We start from the raw sequence: 17,532 nt of genomic DNA on the forward strand, positions 1-17,532 counted from the left end.
AGTGATAAGTTATTTATCAACTCTAAAATTCCTGAAGAAGCACAATCAGACTTCTTCTGTAGATTAGAAGCCACTTGCTTCTCCAAATCTCAGGGAAGATCTAGTGCTGAAGAAACGAGGCACAAAGTAAACAATATTCAGCGATGGCTATTGTCTAAGTAGAATAAAAAACTACTGGTGAATCGTATTATTTAACACAACAATGTGTGTCTTTTTCCCCCTACATATAACACTTTGTAAATAGCTGTTTACAGTTTAGACCAATGACTGGTGCCTTACATACTCTTGAGAAGCCAGATTAAATTCAGCCCCTTCCAAGAGGTCTTCTCTGATGTTCCTCCAAACAGAAACAATCTCGCCCTCCTCGAACACATACACACCATATTTTTCTGTATCTTTCCACCTTGAGCTACATTCTACTAATTTTGGTCACTTCCACCTTATCCTAAGGTCACATGCAGAGTAATCAAAGGTCTCTCAAATCAATGACATTCCTGAAGCAAACAAAAACAGGCGATATCTTGAGCTTTTATATTATTCAATTCTTATTTAAATCAGGAATGAATACACAGCCAACAAGAGACGACCTTGAAAAGAGCAAATCACCAGTGACTACCTAATTTACAAATCCAGCTGCCTGTGTTCAAACTTCATCCCCCTTAACTCATGGATCATTCTCTTCTTTAGATCACCCCTCCTCCAGCTTCTGTCCTGTTTTAGCTCTCCTGCCAATCTGACCTATCACTGGTACCTGACTTCTGCCCACTTGAAGGTGCTCTCTAGACCTCACTCTTTCACAATGTGTATATCTTTACTGGAGTGGTCTCATTTAGCCCTACAGCTTAAACCCCCATCCATACTCCCAATATCATATCCTAAATCCACCACTCAGCATGGATCTCCGTCCTGATTTTCAAATTTTTATTCCCAACTGCCTGTTATCCAGATGGCCCAAATGAGCTGCAGAAAAAGCAGGAAAAGCATTATCAATATGCACCCACTTAGGCATGTTCCTTTTCCTGGCTTCCACCCCTCTTTTAGCTGCAGCACAATTTATATGGTTGCTCAAACTAATTTATCTTCAGAATCATCTTATCTCCGACTCTTCAATTTCCTTCACCCCTCACCATCTGCTTGGTCCCCGTCAAATTTATCTCCTGAGATGTCTCACACCTGTTTCTTCCTTTAAGCCCACTGCCCCAGTCCCCTTATCCTGTCTCATCTATTCCATCACGACAGTCTCACTACAGTCTTCCTACCTATAAGTTCTTCCCCTTCCAGACTACGATCTTCCAGCCTAGGGTAATCTTCCTGAATTATTAATCTGATCATGGTACAAGCTCATGTATAAGCCTCTCTTGACTCTCCGCATCCGACAGGGTGGACGCCAGATCCTTCGCCCGGCCTTGCCCGTCCAGCCTGGCTCTGACTGCTTTGCTAGTTTTATCCCGTGTCAACCTACCTATGGCTGCACCGAGAGACCTCATCTCCATCTTCTGAACTATTAGGATGTCACTCCCAGCTCCTGCCAACTAGCTAAGTGAATAAAGGGACTACAGGGAAAGGGTTGTTTTAGTCATTTAAACTCTCAAATAATCGCTTCTTGGCCTCTTGGCTAAGATCAAGTATAATCTCTTAAAGAAAAGTCTGGTTAAGAACTATTCCTGAATATCAAGTTATGATACTAAATTTACCTTTTTTGGTTGGTGTGCTGGTATTCATGAAAGAAAAATAGTCTTATCATGTCTATAAACACCCACTATAAATGGTCATCGCTGAAGGTTTCTCAATTTTTTCAGTCGCTTTTCCTCTAGGTATTTCTGGAACATTTGTCTTCGTTGATCACTTAGAAGAGACTTTGCTGATCCTAAGCAGGGGGGAAAATAGCATATAAAACATTCAAATAAAAAGTTATCCAAATGTCTAAAATACCATTATCTAACTTCAACAGCTGCTAAGCAATACTTTCAGTAACTTCGTATTGATTCCTTAGCACGCTAACCACACAAGTCATTTCAACCCCTGTTCTTTCAAAATTTCTCTCCCTTTTGCCTTCTCTTGTTCACAAATTAACTGCTTGCCATCCCCTAGGCATCCATTACTTCACTTTTAAATTAATTAACTTCTATGATCACCCACCTCCAAGCTGACCTCCAACAATTCTCACCTCCTGGTAGTCATGCCCTTGTGTTGTCCCCTCCACACAGAATAGGGCTGAGCTGTGTCACCAAGAAAAGTGTGGGAATGATGGAGTGTGGCTTCCAAGACTGTATCATTAAAGACAGTGCAGCTTGGCCTTGCTCTCTCTCAGATCACTTGCGCTGGGGAAGTCAGTGGCCATGTGGAGCCTTAAGGAGATTCAGGCAGCCCTGATGGGGATTTTTAGGCTGCTTAATTTTAAAACAGTTTATGATGAGGATTTTTAGGCTGGTTACTTTTAAAACTACAGATAAGAAGCAGGCTCCAAGGAGTGGAATTTGTTTGCCCTTTGATCAGAGGCAATTGCATTTGTAAAGGAAATCTTCATGCCTCCCTTTCTGGAATTTGTTTGCCCCTTGTTGGGAAAACATTTACATTTCTAAGGGAAACCTCTATCTGTGAAGATGCCTCCCTCTCTGAGCCAGGAGGAAGGGGGGATGGCCTTATCTTTGGAAACTGTCTGGCAACCTCATGTAACTGACCCCCCACCCCAAAATCCTCCTTTGTCTTTAGCCGAGGATAATATTTGAGCGGTGACTTCTGCCATTTACTCAATCCGGTTTGATTCTTATCTAAAAGTTGTGGGACCGCCAAATGGCCAGACCAAACGGGCACTAATAAAGAGATAACTCACACACCTATGCCTTAAATATTGGCCCCAACCCTCAGTTCGGGGCAGCGGCAGCAGCAGAAGCTCCGACTGCCCATGGGTCCTGTCCCCATGCTATTCCACACTATTCTCTAAATAAAAGAGCACTACTGCCAGATCTTGAGAGTCTAAGAAATCTTTCTTTCGACTCCTCGGCTCACCGACCCCGCGTCAGCCCTATGGAGACACCACATGACGAAGAACTAAGGCCTCCTGCCAAAAGCCAGCATCGACTTGCCAGTCATGTGAGTGAGTCATCTTGGAAACAGCTCCTCCAGCCTCAGTCAAGCTTCAGAGGCATCCCTGGATGACACCTTGACCTGTCAGATTCCTTATCTCCCACCTGTGATTCTCAACTCAGGTTTCTACTATGTATTTTCATGTTTATTTAAACTTGTTTGAAAAATGTCAGTGGCTACTATGTACCAGACATTTTTAGGAAGTAAGAATAAGAGAATTTCTGCCCCTGAAGGGCTCACAGTATCGTGGGGGAGATGAGCACAGTTTCAATTTGGTTTAGCATGGAATGAAGACTACGAGAATGCACAATCGAGAATCAGTATAAACCTGTCTGGGGAGGTCAGGAAAGGCTTGTCAGAAGAGAGAATACCCGAGAAGGTTTCTGAAGAATGAGAGTGCGTTTGCCCACTGGGTGAGGGTTTAAAATAATCCAGGGAGATGACTGCACAACTCAGTAAATTTACTAAACAAAAGGCATTTACTTAAATGGGTGAATTTTATGGTATGCAAATTCTACCTCAATAAAGTTGTTTAAAAGAAATAATCCAGGCAGAGAACAGAAGATGCGAAAGCTCAGATGATGAAGTGGTTAATCATCGATGAAACCCCTATATCCTCAACTTCCCTGAAGTTCCTCTTCCCTTCATCTCTTGATCTAACCGTAACCTGGCTCTCCCCTGAAGACAACGCTCCCCTAGTTGTCCTCTCAAGTGGTTGACTGTTTTCTTCTCCCACAAAGGTCATATCACTGGGCCTGAAGCGGGCCGGGGTGGGGGGTGGTCCCTCATTGCTGTTTCTCAATTATTTCTTCCTCTTCACTAAAACAGCCCAGCTTTATATTTCACATCATCAGACCATACTAGACAGCACCCTGACTTGCCATCTATAGATGGCAAGTTCTTCTCTCAGTATTTTACAACTTAGTAAATGGCCACTCCATTTTTTTAGTTGCTCAGGCCAAAACCCTTAGAACCATCCTGACTTTTCTTTATCAACCTACATCCACTCTATTAGGAAATCCTATTGGTTCAAACTTCAAAATGTAACCAGAATGAAACCACCCAGGGTTGCCGTTCCCACTGTGGTCAACCATGAGCTAAATTATTGCAGTTATCTCCCAGCTGGTCTTCTGGAGGCCATGCTGGTCACCCTACCATCCGTAAGTGATGCTTTAAAACATAAAGCAGATTATAAACACACTAATCCAATAATGGCTTCTCATGTCACTCAGAGTAAAGCTGGTCTCCCTGTAAAGAAGGCCCTTGGGCTGCATATTTCACTGGTCCTGGAAAATGACAAAATTGAAGCAGTGAACATTTAAACAACTTGAGACCTGATTTAGCTACAAAACTTCTATTTTAATGTCCCTTATCAATTAATCTTGTCAACACTTATCTTATTCAAACTCCAGAAGTCAGAACTTACAACACTCCACAAGCGAATGGAACTTTCACAGCCTTTACCTTAAATAGGAAGTATTTAGTCATAGAAAATATCAAGTTATTTAGAATGGTATTTCAAAACTCCATTCTTCTGGTAAGTTTTTTTTTTTTTTTGATGTGGAAGATTGTCCCTGAGGTAACATCTGTTGCCAAAGCTTCCTCTATTTTGTTTGCTGGATGCTGCCACAGGCTTGAGGAGCAGTATGTAGGTCCACACCCAGGATCCGAACCCACAAACCTCGGGCCGCAGAAGCAGAGTATGTGAACCTAACCACCACACCACCCAGCTGGCCCCTGGTCAAGGATTTTTTAACCTCAGGTATTAAACCAACTTTTTTCCCCTCTTCAAAGCAGTTAAAATTACAATAGCTCTTTACTTACTTTGCCTCACACTCATCTCTTCTGGAATAGGCTCTTGAGATGTCTCCTCTAATTCAAGATTTCTACCTTCCAAGGTTGGAAGGTTGACATCCGTCAAACCAGAGTGTCTTTTTCGTTCATATTTATCATATCTGTCTGCTTTCTGAGAGAGAAAACTCTCCTCAGCAATTTTAGTTCTAATCATCTCAATACTTAAATCCTTTCTCAGTTGACTGGCAAAATGTGATGCAGCCATCCTGCCAGGGAAAAGAAAGGTAGACAACTTATATAGATTTTCATATTATTTAAAAAATTAAGATTCCAGTTCACCTCCTGCCCCACCTCAGAGCATTCTGAAATAAAAAATTTTCAGTACAAAATGGAATAAATATACGACACTGCAGAGTGGGAAGAAAGTTATCAAAAGATAGTACGATCTATTTTGGGCTTCTACATAGGGCCTTGCTTGACAGATGAAGTGAAGCCCAGGAAGCTGTGGGCCATAACACAAACAAGAGGCTCTAGGCTCACCGCACAGCATTACAAAGTGACAAGAGTGAAGGAAAGGAGAGAATAGGGAAAGTAAGTGAAGGACAGTATACAGAATCGTTTCCTAACCTTTCCCTGTGATGAAGGCAGGCAGCCTGGCATTTTTTCTCAAGCCAAAAAACAAAACAAAACAAACACACGAGATGCCTATTAGACAGACAGGGATGATAAGCAGGCAGTTGGATATACAAGATTGAGCAAAAGATGGGATTTTAGAAGAACTACCATGGTGATACAGAAGGATAACCATAGTTTGCCATTTGAGGGCATAATGAAATTATTTTCGGCCATGTGAAAAATCATATTGTTTACCTGGCCCATACTCTTTTCTTAGAAAGATTCTTGAGAACGTGTTCAAGCAAAACAAGGGAGAAGGACAAGAAACAGGATGCCATGTGTTCCAGGAAATCCTTCATTCAAATGAGGAAAAGAATAAAGGAAAGTGGAAAGTCTAAGGGAGTCACCTATGCAGCTGGTATAGAAAAGAACCAAGCCCAATGGGAGAAAGATGACTGATTCTCCACAAGTGTTGCTGGCTCAAAAGAAAAAAAAAGAAAGAAAAAGGGGAAGGTCTGCAATAGGAAGATAGAAAAGTTCTAAGCACACTATACTCTTCAACAACAAGAATAACTGAGACAGTCCACTAGAAAACTCCAGATAAAAGAAAAATCTGCACAAGAAATGCAACCCATTAAAATGTTACATGATTTTAAGCAATCAACAGAGTATATAAAAAATGAGAATTCTTCTGACCTGGATGCTAATAACATTCTCCTGTAAGAGCCCAGGGGAAGTGACAAAGGACTCTACTTTTCAGTAAGCATGCTCCTCTACTATTTGACTTGCCACCTCCTGCAAGTATTAATGTGCTAAATGTTAAACAATAAACCATTAGTTATTTTAAAATACTGCATAGGACTATGCTCCACAAAGAGAGACAGGGTGTGTGCAAAAGCTCGAGTTAATAGTAAAGGCGTGTTTAATTGTCACCTAAACCAGCACAGGTGGTTAGTGTCATTGCTGTTACACAGGTGAGGGAGAGAACTGCCAACAGGCGCTGGAGCTGGGATCTCAAGCCCCGCAGCCTGGCTCTTCACATACAGGACATCTAAGTTCCCCTCTTGGCTGAGTGGAGTTTCTTCCAGCTTGAAAGTCTAGAATGCCTTCGTCTTGCTTGCCTAGAGGTTCCCAACCAGGGCGGGTTTAGTTGTCGCTGGCTCTGGGAGCAGCTACTGGAATTGAAGGTCGGGGCCAAGGATGCTAAGCATCGTCCCGCCCCAGAGGCCAATCACGGCCCAGTGGTGAAACGCTGACTGCTGCATAGATTATGGCAACAAATACTTACTCTTCTGGAGGACGGAGCCATCGGCTGCGGGAAGGACAGGTAAGTGGTCCTAGAGGAGCCTCCCCCAAGCGGCGTCCAGCTCGCCACTGCCCACCTCAGACCCTTCCAGACCTTCTAGGAGGAGGCGAGCCAGCGCCCTTCCTCCAGCTCCCAGCACTCACCTTCCTCAGGCAGCCTGTCGCGTGAAACCTCAGTCAAACCAAAAGGAAAGGAACGCTCCCTGTCTGGAGAGCCGCCGCCGCCGCCTCGGAGCAGTGCCGCCTACACCTCAGCCGCCCAGAATCCGAACTTCCCACACCCAGCCTCTGATTGGAGGGCCTTTGAGCAACCCCTGCGGGAAAGGGGCCCGCCCCTTCTCTCCCACGAGGCTTGCGATTGGTTCTCTCCCTGTGCTATTCGAACTGATTGAAAGGTGAACGCACGGTTCAAAGGATGGGCGGGTACGACGGGATTATGCCTGAGGGGCGGGGCCGGGGCGCAGGTGAGGCGTTAGGGTCCCTAATCCGACCGGAGCTCCAGGGCCCCAGCATCCGAGGAAAAATGAAAGCGCTCCTCGGAGCAGAAGGGATTCACTGTTTGCAGGGCTTTTTAACGTCCTTATTTAGTCACACAAATACAGCACAGCTTATTGGAACGTTTTCTTCACTTAATATTTTTTAAAAAGGGTTTACTACCGCAGATTTCTCCTTACATCGCTTAGCGTTACTTTCCAACATCGCCAGGCTTTTTTTTTCCCATCCGCTTTTTATTGAGGTAAAATTTAAATACCGTGGAAAGGATTGATCTTTTAGTGTGTGATTTGATGAGTTTTGGTAAACGTAAACAGCTGTGTAAGCACCACCCAATCGGGATACAGAGTATTTCCATCACTGAGAGTTCCCTCATCCCCTTTCCAGGCGCCCACTGTTAGGCAGCCAACCTCTGCTCTGATTTCCATCACCACACACATAAAGGGGGTAGGTCCTCTCCCAGGTGGGCCTTCTTTCTCTAACCATGCTTTCCAGATCCATCCCTACTGTTGCGTGATCAGGAGTTGGATTTTATTGCTGAAAAGTATTCCATCGAATACTTTGTCTACCCATTCACCCATTGCTGGACATCTGGATTGTTTCCGTTTTTAGCGATTATGAATAAAGTTGTGTGGAAATTAATAAATAGAAACTTCATTAAATTGGAGTCTTGGGGCCCAAAGGCGGAGCTCTCACACCCTACCTTCTAGCAGAGCCCAACAGGAAGAAGACAGACTTCTTCTTGACCAAGAAGCTCAGCCAATGAGAGACTATCACAACTCAGCTAGTGAAACGCTGCTATACCTCTGGACTCCATGTTTACAATGGCCGTCCCAACTTGCTCTTCCTCCCAGAATAGAGTTTCTCCTCCATGCTGCTAGCGACTTGCACCTGGCTCGAGATGGTTTCAGACTTTGAACTGCAATTCTTTCCTGGTCCCCCATAAACCCATTTTTGCTGGAGAAATAACTGACTGTCTGTTTAAGGTCAACAGTTGCTATAAACATTCTTGTACAAGTCTTTTTTGTGGGCATGTTTTATTTCTCTTGGGGAAATATAGATGTGGTATTTCTGGGTCATTCTGGGTATGCTTAACTTTATAAGAAATTGCCAAGCAGTTTTCCAAAAGAAAGCTGGCACATTGTTAGGAACAGAGAGGGTCATGGTGCAATGATAAAACATTCTATTCGCCAAGCTAGAGCAATTTTAAACATGTATGGAGCTAATAAAATAGGCTCACTATTGATGAAGCAAAAATCTACAGAACTACAGAGAAAAAATGATGAATCCGCCGTTATCGTGAGTGATTCAACACACCTCTCTCAGCACTGATTGACCAAACAGACACAATTCAGCAACGATATAAAGAAGATCTCAACAAAAGAATTAACCAACTTGACCGAATGGACATTCAATAATCAGAGAACACATATTTTCCTTGAGCACGTATGGAGGAGTTACAAATGATCACACACTAGGCCATGAAGAAAACTTCAACAAACTGCATAGACTCAAGAAAGTTAGAAATTAAAAGCGAAAAATAAATTTAAAATCCCTGTGTAGTAACTTCTGGGTTTAAGATGAAACTTATGATGGAAAATGTAAATGTCTAAAACCAAAAGATAATGAAGAAGCAAATCAAGACTAGTGGGATTAGGTGCTTTGAAAGGAATTTTGAAAGAAATTTTAAATGCTTATATTAGAAAAGAAGAAAATCTTAAAATTAATATGTGTCCCTCTTAAGAAATTAGAAAAATAATAACTGAGTAAAGTCAAAGAAAATAGAAAGATAGTAAAAGAAAGTACACAAACCAGTGAAATAGAAAGTAAAGATACAATAAGAAAATCGACAAAGTTAAAACTTCATTCTTTGAAAAAATTAAAATAGATAAAACTCTAGCAAGATTGATCAAAAAAAGAAGACACAAACAGTATCATGAATGAGAATACACAAAGGGGACTATATGCGTTACTTATTCCTTTGTAGCAGATTACCCCAAAATGTGCAGCATAAAACAACCACCATTTTATTTGCTCTTGATTCAGTGGGTCAGGAATTTGGGCAGACCTCAGTGGAACAAGTCATCTGTGTTTCATGTCTGTGTTCTCAGCTGGGTTGGCTCAAAGGGCCAGGCACTGGCTGGGATGGGTATTGATCCCCTTTCTAATTCTCTCTTCTCATTCTCCCACTAGAGTGAGAGAATCCACGGCCGTCTCGCTCATCTTTGTGGACCCAGTTGCTGACTATCAAGTGGGGCCATTCTCTCCCTTTGGTTAGGCTTTCCTTCCCCAGCAGATTCTCCATTTGGTCTCTCTTGGACTTCTTTGCCTGGTAGCTGGGTTCCTTCTTGGCATATGTGGAAAGCCTCATAAGACCTCGATTTGGAAGTTCCATATTGGCAGAGGAGAAAAACAAGAGCTGGAGGTAAAGGAACTTGCCCACCTTCTGAAGGAAAGTAGACTGTGAAGAGGGCACTGAGTCTGTGTGCTTGCCTGTGCCATCTTGCACTCTCTCTTATTCAGGATGATGTGTAGTTTTACATGAAGTTTAGATCTCAGGAGTAAATATATAGTGTAGTGTGCACTGATAGAGATTACATACAGGAACTTTGATGGAATTTAGCAGGGTGCTGGAATATATCTTTAAAGTGGTTTTACTGTACCAGAGGACATGATTTTTTTTGCGACTCTGATAAAGAAATATTTTGAATGATTTCTTCTTTTGAAAGACGGCGTGCTCATTACCATTGCCTTGTCACTCTTGCTAATTTTTGTTAGTGTTTCCTTCTAGTCGTTTCTCAAGTATTTCTTTTTGGCTAAATTATTTGTTTATCTATATAAAGCTAAGGGGGTTTGTTTTTCGGTGTGGATTTTTTAGCAGCTCTTCCTAATATGGGAAGGAATTTAATAGTGAATTTTTAAAGTAAAGGCCTAGTGCCCATAGGCACATTTTAATGTGTGAATTCTTTATTAAGTATGTCTTATAAATGTTGATGAGGCAGTGTGTTAAAATAGTCATTTATTTTTAACTAACCTAATTTTTGTTAGAAAAGGATTGCATCATTAAAAAAATTAAAATAAAAAAGCTTAAAATGAAAATAACAAAGTCTCCCTCCTCTTCCCAGTTTTCTCCTCTTCTCCCTAGGCCCTAACTCATTTCCCAGAAATCACCTCTGTTAATAGTTTTTAGTTTAGTTTTATATCATATTTCTTCAAGTTTTATCAAGTTTATACAGAATCTATTGATATTCCACTCTGAGGGACTAAGAATTTATCATGATTTAACTCCCCTTCCACCTCTGGATTATATTGTTTATATTTTTATTTTCTAGTCATTGCCTTATTTACTCTAAATAGCATATATAAATGTTTAATTCTTGATTTATCAAATTTACTATGGATTCAGTATCCACAATGAAAGGCAAGAACACTACCCTTCTACTCCTCTTCTCTCTAGTTACCTCCCTATTGTTCTCAGTTATGTTAATATTGTCTGAAAAATACTGTGTGATCTTAATTCATGTTTCCCCTTTTCCATTTTTCCATTCAAGCAGTAACATGCTGTGAATTTTATTGCCTCAGGAGAGGCACAGGGCAGGGAGGAGGGCAGAGTTAGCCAGTCAAATGTTTGCCTGTTTTACTTGTCCACACACCTGAGCTCAGCGAGGAGCACACGACGTTCAGGAGGACGCAGGGGCCCTGGAGGAGCAGGGGCAGGAGAGGCTCCCCCGTCGGAGGTCCGCGAGGGCCGGAGCGGTGCTGAGAAGCTACGTGGGAAACAAACACTGCTCCATGGTGGAGCCCTAGGAGGGGCAAACCTCAGAAAAGGTAGTGGTGTCAGCTATTTGGGGAAAGCAGGACCCTAGCACAGGGTTCCAACCTCAGCTGAGACTCCCATGCCGCGCGTGGAGCCCCAAAGGAGCAGAGATCTGCTGCGCTGCAAAGAGTCATTCATGGAGGCTCCCGGTTACCCGGGTGTGCAGATCACTGAAGCCTGGGGGGCGCCCTTCTCTCTGAATATTTGGCAACTGCATACCTTGGTGGGACCCCAGGAGGGCAGAGAAAGCCCAGGAATGTCTGTGGTTACATTTCCCATCAAGCAGGTCTTATGAGAGAGGTAGAGGGAGAAAGAGAATATTTCCCAGAGGTGGAAATTAAACTGAAATGTAGAAAATAAAGTGATATTTCTTATACACTTGAATTTGTTGGCTGAGATACCCTGCCACGTAATCTTTAAATTGCCAAGATTTATGAGATTTACTTGCTGTTCTGTAATATAATTATTAAATCTTCTGTGCTTTTGACATTGTTTGACACCCAAAAGTGAAAACCAATACACGGCATGTACAATATTAAGATTACATAAGTATTATTCACCGCAAACCAAACATTGCGATTGAACTAATTTAGAAGGAAACTGAAGGCTACGACATTAAAAGTTTGCTGCTTAAATTTTTCTTTTATTTTTTCTGGTTGTACTTAGTTGCCACCATTATGTACAATCTGATGTCTTGGTTTCCCATTTTTGGCCTGAAGAACTTCAAGTAATTGTTTTCTCGTGGGGACACTGAATGGTGACTTTTTAATTTCCAGATGTCTTCATTTTATCCTGATGCTTAATTAACAATAAGGCTAAATTCAAAAAGTCTTTCCCTAGACCTTTGAAGACATTACTGCACTTTCTTCTATTTTCTTACTTTTGTCTACTTGCTCTAAAATAGATCGAGAGAGGTGAACTGAAGGCTCCATCTCTAGTGGGTTTCTATTTCTCCTTGCATCTCCTACAGTTGTTGCTTGATCGATATTGATGCTATGTTATTTGGTGCAGAGATTTTATACCTTCATTGCAAATTCCCCCTTTAATATTATAAAGTATCTTGTTTTAATGCTTTTTTGGGTCTAAATTCTGACATTACTACAAGTCTGGCTTTGGTTTTTCTCTCAGGCCCAAATACTCTCACGAGGAAGCATCTTGAGGGAACTCCACTGATGGTTGCTCCACAGCCAGCTCCTCCCTTTGAATCCGCTGATGCTGAGCCTAGAGCTTATCTGAGGCTTCCTAGAAAGAACCTGGCTTGGCTTTGGTGTCCTGAGATGCAATTTCTTCTCTTTTGATTTTTACAGGAAATTTCAACCCATTTGCTTTCTATTTTCCAGGTAGTCCTCAAAATTTCTGGCACACTGACGAGACTGTAATCGTTTTCTACAGATATAGTTCTGTGATTTTGAAAAGTATCTGTGTTGGAATTTCAGTGGGAGATGAGAGAGTGGGGATTAATCATGTGTCACAGCGTACATCTTGACCTGGAATCTTTCCTGCAAGAGATTCTCAATTGTAAGCTCCACATTTATAGAAATAAAACATTGTTCAGTGCCCATCCACTTTCTTCTTCCCTCTCTTCCTCTTCAACATGTATTGCATGTGCACACAAAATCATTTCATTTAACACGTGAATACTTTTCCTTAAGATTCACTAAAACTCTCAGTGCTTGAGTTCTCTTTCCTTCCCATGCTGAAAATGTAAAATACTGGAGAGATCTGTCTGAACAACGTATCTCTAGTGAGCATTCAGAAATTTCACATGGTTTCCTTTGCTGTGCAGAAGCTTTTTAGTCTGATGTAGTCCCACTTGTTCATTTTTTCTTTAGTTTCCCTTGCCCGGACAGACGTGTGACTTGAAAATATGCTGCTAGGACCGACGTCAAAGATCGTACTGCCTATGTTTTCTTCCAGGAGTTTCATGGTTTCAGGTCTTACATTCAAGCCTTTAATCCATTTTGAGTTGATTTTTGCGCATGGTGTAAGGGAATGATCTTTCATTCTTTTGCATGTGGCTGTCCAGTTTTCCCAACACCATTTATTGAAGAGACTCTCTTTTCTCCATGGTATGCTCTTGGCTCCCTTGTCGAATATTAGCTGTCCATAAATGTGTGGGCTTATTTCTGGGCTCTCGATTCTGTTCCCTTGATGTGTGTGTCTGTTTTTGTGCCAGTACCATGCTGTTTTGGTTACTGTAGCTTTGTAGTATATTTTGAAATCAGGAAGTGTGATACCTCCAGCTTTGTTCTTTTTTCTCAGGTGTTCTTTGGCTATTCAGGGTCTTTTGTTGTTCCATGTAAATTTTAGGATTCTTTGTTCTATTTCTTTGAAAAATTTTGTTGGAACTTTGATAGGGATTGCATTGAATCTACAGATTGCTTTAAGGAGTATGGACATTTTAATGATGTTGATTCTTCAAATCCAAGAGCATGGAATATCTTTCCATTTCTATGTGTCTTCTTTGGGTTCTTTCATCAATGTTTTATAGTTTTCGGTGTACAGATCTTTCACCTCTTTGGTTAAGTTTATTCCTAGGTATTTTATTCTTTTGATTGCAATTGTAAGTGGGATTGCATTCTTAATTTCTCTTTCTTCTGCTTCATTGTTAGTATGTACAAACGCAACTAATTTTTGTACATTGATTTTGTTTCCTGCGACTTGACTGTATTCCTTTATTGAGAAGATATTTGCAAACCATATACCAGATAAGGGGCTGGTATCCAAAATATACAAAGAACTCATACAGCTCAACAAGAAAACCAACAATCCAATTAAAAAATGGGCAAAAGATCTGAACAGAGATTTCTCTAAAGAAGATACACAGATGGCAAACAGGCATATGAAAATGTTCTCAACATCATTAGTTATCAGGGACATGCAAATCAAAATTACAATGAGGTATCACCTCCCTCTGGTCAGAATGGCTATAATTAACAAGACAGGAAACAACAAATGTTGGAGAGTATGTGGAGAGAAGGGAACCCTTGTACACTGCTGGTGGGAGTGCAAACTGGTGCAGCCACTATGGAAAGCAGTATGGAGTATCCTCAGAAAATTAAGAATAGATCTACCATATGATCCAGCTATTCTGCTGCAGGGTATTTATCCAAAGAACTTGAAAATACAAAAGCATAAAGATGCATGCACCCCTATGTTCATTGCAGCATTATACACAATAGCCAAGACTTGGGAGCAAACTAGGTGCCCATCAAGGGATGAATGGATAAACAAGATGTGGTATTTATACACAATGGAATACTACTCAGCCATAAGAAATGATGAAACATGGCCATTTCTGACAACATGGATGGTCCTTGAGGGTATTCTGCTGAGTGAAATTAGTCAGAGCGAGAAAGTCAAATACCGTATGACCTCACTCATAAGTAGAAGACAAAAGCAATGACAAACAAACACATAGCAATGGAGATTGGATTGGTGGTTGCCATAGGGAAAGGAGGGGAGGGCAAAAGGGGTGATTAGGCTGACATGTGAGGGGATGGACTATAATTAATTTTGGGGTGGTGAACAGGATGTAATCTACACAGAATTCGAAATATATTATGATGTACATCCAAAAGCTATATAATGTTATAATCCAATGTTACTGCAATTAAAATATAAATAAATAAATAAATTTCAGAGTGTATATATATATATATATATATTTTTTTTTAGGCAGATTAGCCCTGAGCCAATCCCCCTCTTTTTGCTGAGGAAGACTGGCCCTAAGCTAACATTCATGCCCATCTTCCTCTACTTTATATGTGGGATGCCTCCCGCAGCATGGCTTGCCAAGTGGTGCCTTGTCTGGACCCGGGATCCGAACAGGTGAACCCTGGGCCGCTGAAGTGGAGGGTGCAAACTTAACCACTGTGCCACTGGGTATATTTTAAGAGACATTGCTGTTATGTAGCCATTAGAGAGTGGCATAATTCTGAGGGGAATCACAGCAATTTGTGGTCAGAATACAGAGCAGTATACAGAATACATTATAGTAATAAAAAATATATCAATAAGTTCAAAGTTTTGAATAAATTGCTTGCATGTAACTTTATTCTTATACTTTCTACACATCACCAGGTTCAAGGCATTTTACAGCTAGTGGGTGATAATATTTGCAATAAGTCAGTTTTTTCTTTATATGATAAATACACAAGCAGAGAGTTATATGTTCAATTTAACTATAAAGACATGTGATGTTACTATCTGCCTGATCTTAAATCCTCCTTTTGGAAGATAAATATTTTTTTATTTAATAGAAACATTAGTTCATCTACTTTGTTAGCCCCATCAGCATCTGTATTATCACTTTTCCTTTTGGAAATCGAATGGCTTGAGCCCTTCTCTAAAGGAACCACTTAGCATTGTGCAGACTCACCATGTGGTGCACCTGAAAGCCCAAAACCCATCATCATACAGACTTGTATTGGGCATGTCCAAAAATTTAGACAGACAGCTATCTTGTAGGTAGCAACAGGAAATAAAAGAGCTGCAAGACAGTCATAGTAAAAGGATGCTGGAAACGTTCTAGATCTTGATCTGGGTGATGGTTACACAGGTATATACATATGTAAAAATTCATCAAGATATATATTTAAGATTTGTGCATTTTACTATATGTCTGTTATTCCACAATAAAAAACAATTTGTGAATATAAATGAGAACCAATTTATATAAGCCTCTAAACTTTGCCCAATTATTGAATATAGCAACAGAAATTTTCAGAGGAGTACTAAGTATTAGAAATTTCCCTAAACGGTATGAAACTATTTTATGGTAGTTATTTTAGTTTCCTGCAATAAATTTAAAACATTCTAAAATTTTCAACTTAAGTTAAAACTGTACCATCAACCGCACAACAGTACAATGGATGGATAATCATGGGTATGATCACATTTTGGAACACTGTGCAGCAATGACAAGTAAGGAAGCACAGCGGCACTCATAAACATGGATAAACCTCACAAGTGCAAGGTTGGGTGAAAGAAACAAGTCACAAAGAAGCTATCAAAGGTAGTCAAAAGGAGCTATATCGTTATGCATGCTTACACAGGTGGCAAACCTAAAGAGATGCCAGAGAATGATGAAAAAAGCCAGTCGTTACCCCTCAAGGGAGGGAGGAGGATGCTGATATAGGAAAGAACCACAGATGGCGCTAAGGTACTGGCATCGTTCTGCTATGTTTCTTCACCTGGGGGGTGGTTACACACGGGTTTACTTTAGGATTGCTCTTTAAGTATAAAAGAGCCATACTAACAAGTAAAAATCCAATAATCAGCTATTTCATGGTCCAGAAAGCCCAGGGGTTTACCCTTTGGGAAACTGAAAGTAGTTGCAGGTAGCCGGCATTATGTGTAGAGTTGCCAGATTTAGCAAATAAAAATAAGAAATTACTGCAAATAAAAACACTGGATGCTCAGTTACATGTGAACTCTGATAAACAATGAATAATCTTTTAGATAAGCATACCCCATGTAATATCTGGTCCCATGCAATATCTGGGACATACACGTACTGAAAAATAATGCGCTGTTTATCTGAAATTCACACATTACTGAGCATCCTGTATTTTATCTGGCAACCGTAAATATGTGGCAAGCTGCACAGGCAGAAGCAGTTCTCGGTGGCCCGGTGAGGGGAGTACCCAAAGGAGGGCCAAGGAAAGGGAAGAGAAAGAAGAAGAAAAGTCTTAAATTAGCCTGACCCTAAGCTATTTGAACAATAGAGTAAGTGAATTAGCTGAGTTCATCCACTATTGCAATAGTTCAGGAGTAATGAATTCACACAATGTATCAAATAATTTCTATCAACAAAAAGCAGTATCAGCAAATGTTTAAAAGAGCCATCAGTGTTTCTCCTAAAAATTGTGTCTCTCTCACTACATCAGCCTCTCTTCTGATCACTTGGGATGAAAATATTGTGAAAGATAGCCTTGAGGATGCTCATTCTGTGACTAAGTTTTCTTAATCTGTAGACAGTGATTAGGAGTCAGGTTGCAATGTAGGTTGTTTCATCTTGTTTTTATTCTACAAATATTATCTGACCACCTATCATGTTCCAGGAACCCGTCTTAGACCCAAAGGACAGATAATGAGTGACACAAACATAGTCCCTTCCTGTGGAGCTCAGAGTCTAGGCCCTAGTGGACTATAAAATAGATAGATAGATAGAAAGATAGATAGATAGATAGATAGACAGACAGATAATTACATGCCCTTGGGAAAACATTATCTAGCAATAGTGGATATTTGCTCTTTGCTGCCCAGCATCCCTCTTTCTTTTGGGAAACCATCCAGACTCCATTTTATGTTAATTTGTTTGCCTGGAATTGATCCACAAGCCCATTGCCACGATTGATGATGTTTGATTCAAAGATTGGTATACAATCCAATTAGAACTGATGAACCCTTGAGAGCCA

At 40.8% G+C, this 17,532-nt stretch overlaps 1 protein-coding gene and 1 long non-coding RNA gene across 2 annotated transcripts in view; one reads left to right on the forward strand and one right to left on the reverse strand.

Moving 5' to 3' along the window:
• The window catches only part of LOC123282444 (serine/threonine-protein phosphatase 2A regulatory subunit B'' subunit beta-like), a 56,029-nt gene that overhangs the window by 36,027 nt on the left and 2,470 nt on the right, over positions 1-17,532 (forward strand). The window lies entirely within an intron of this gene.
• LOC139042830 (uncharacterized) lies at positions 1,695-7,084 on the reverse strand. Its single transcript, XR_011499979.1, has 3 exons — positions 6,946-7,084; positions 4,912-5,147; positions 1,695-1,867 (listed from the first exon to the last, which is right to left on the reverse strand). It is a non-coding gene; the product is annotated as an uncharacterized lncRNA (long non-coding RNA).

The sequence above is a fragment of the Equus asinus genome, unplaced genomic scaffold, assembly GCF_041296235.1.
Source record: "Equus asinus isolate D_3611 breed Donkey unplaced genomic scaffold, EquAss-T2T_v2 contig_1, whole genome shotgun sequence".
NCBI lineage: Eukaryota > Metazoa > Chordata > Mammalia > Perissodactyla > Equidae > Equus > Equus asinus.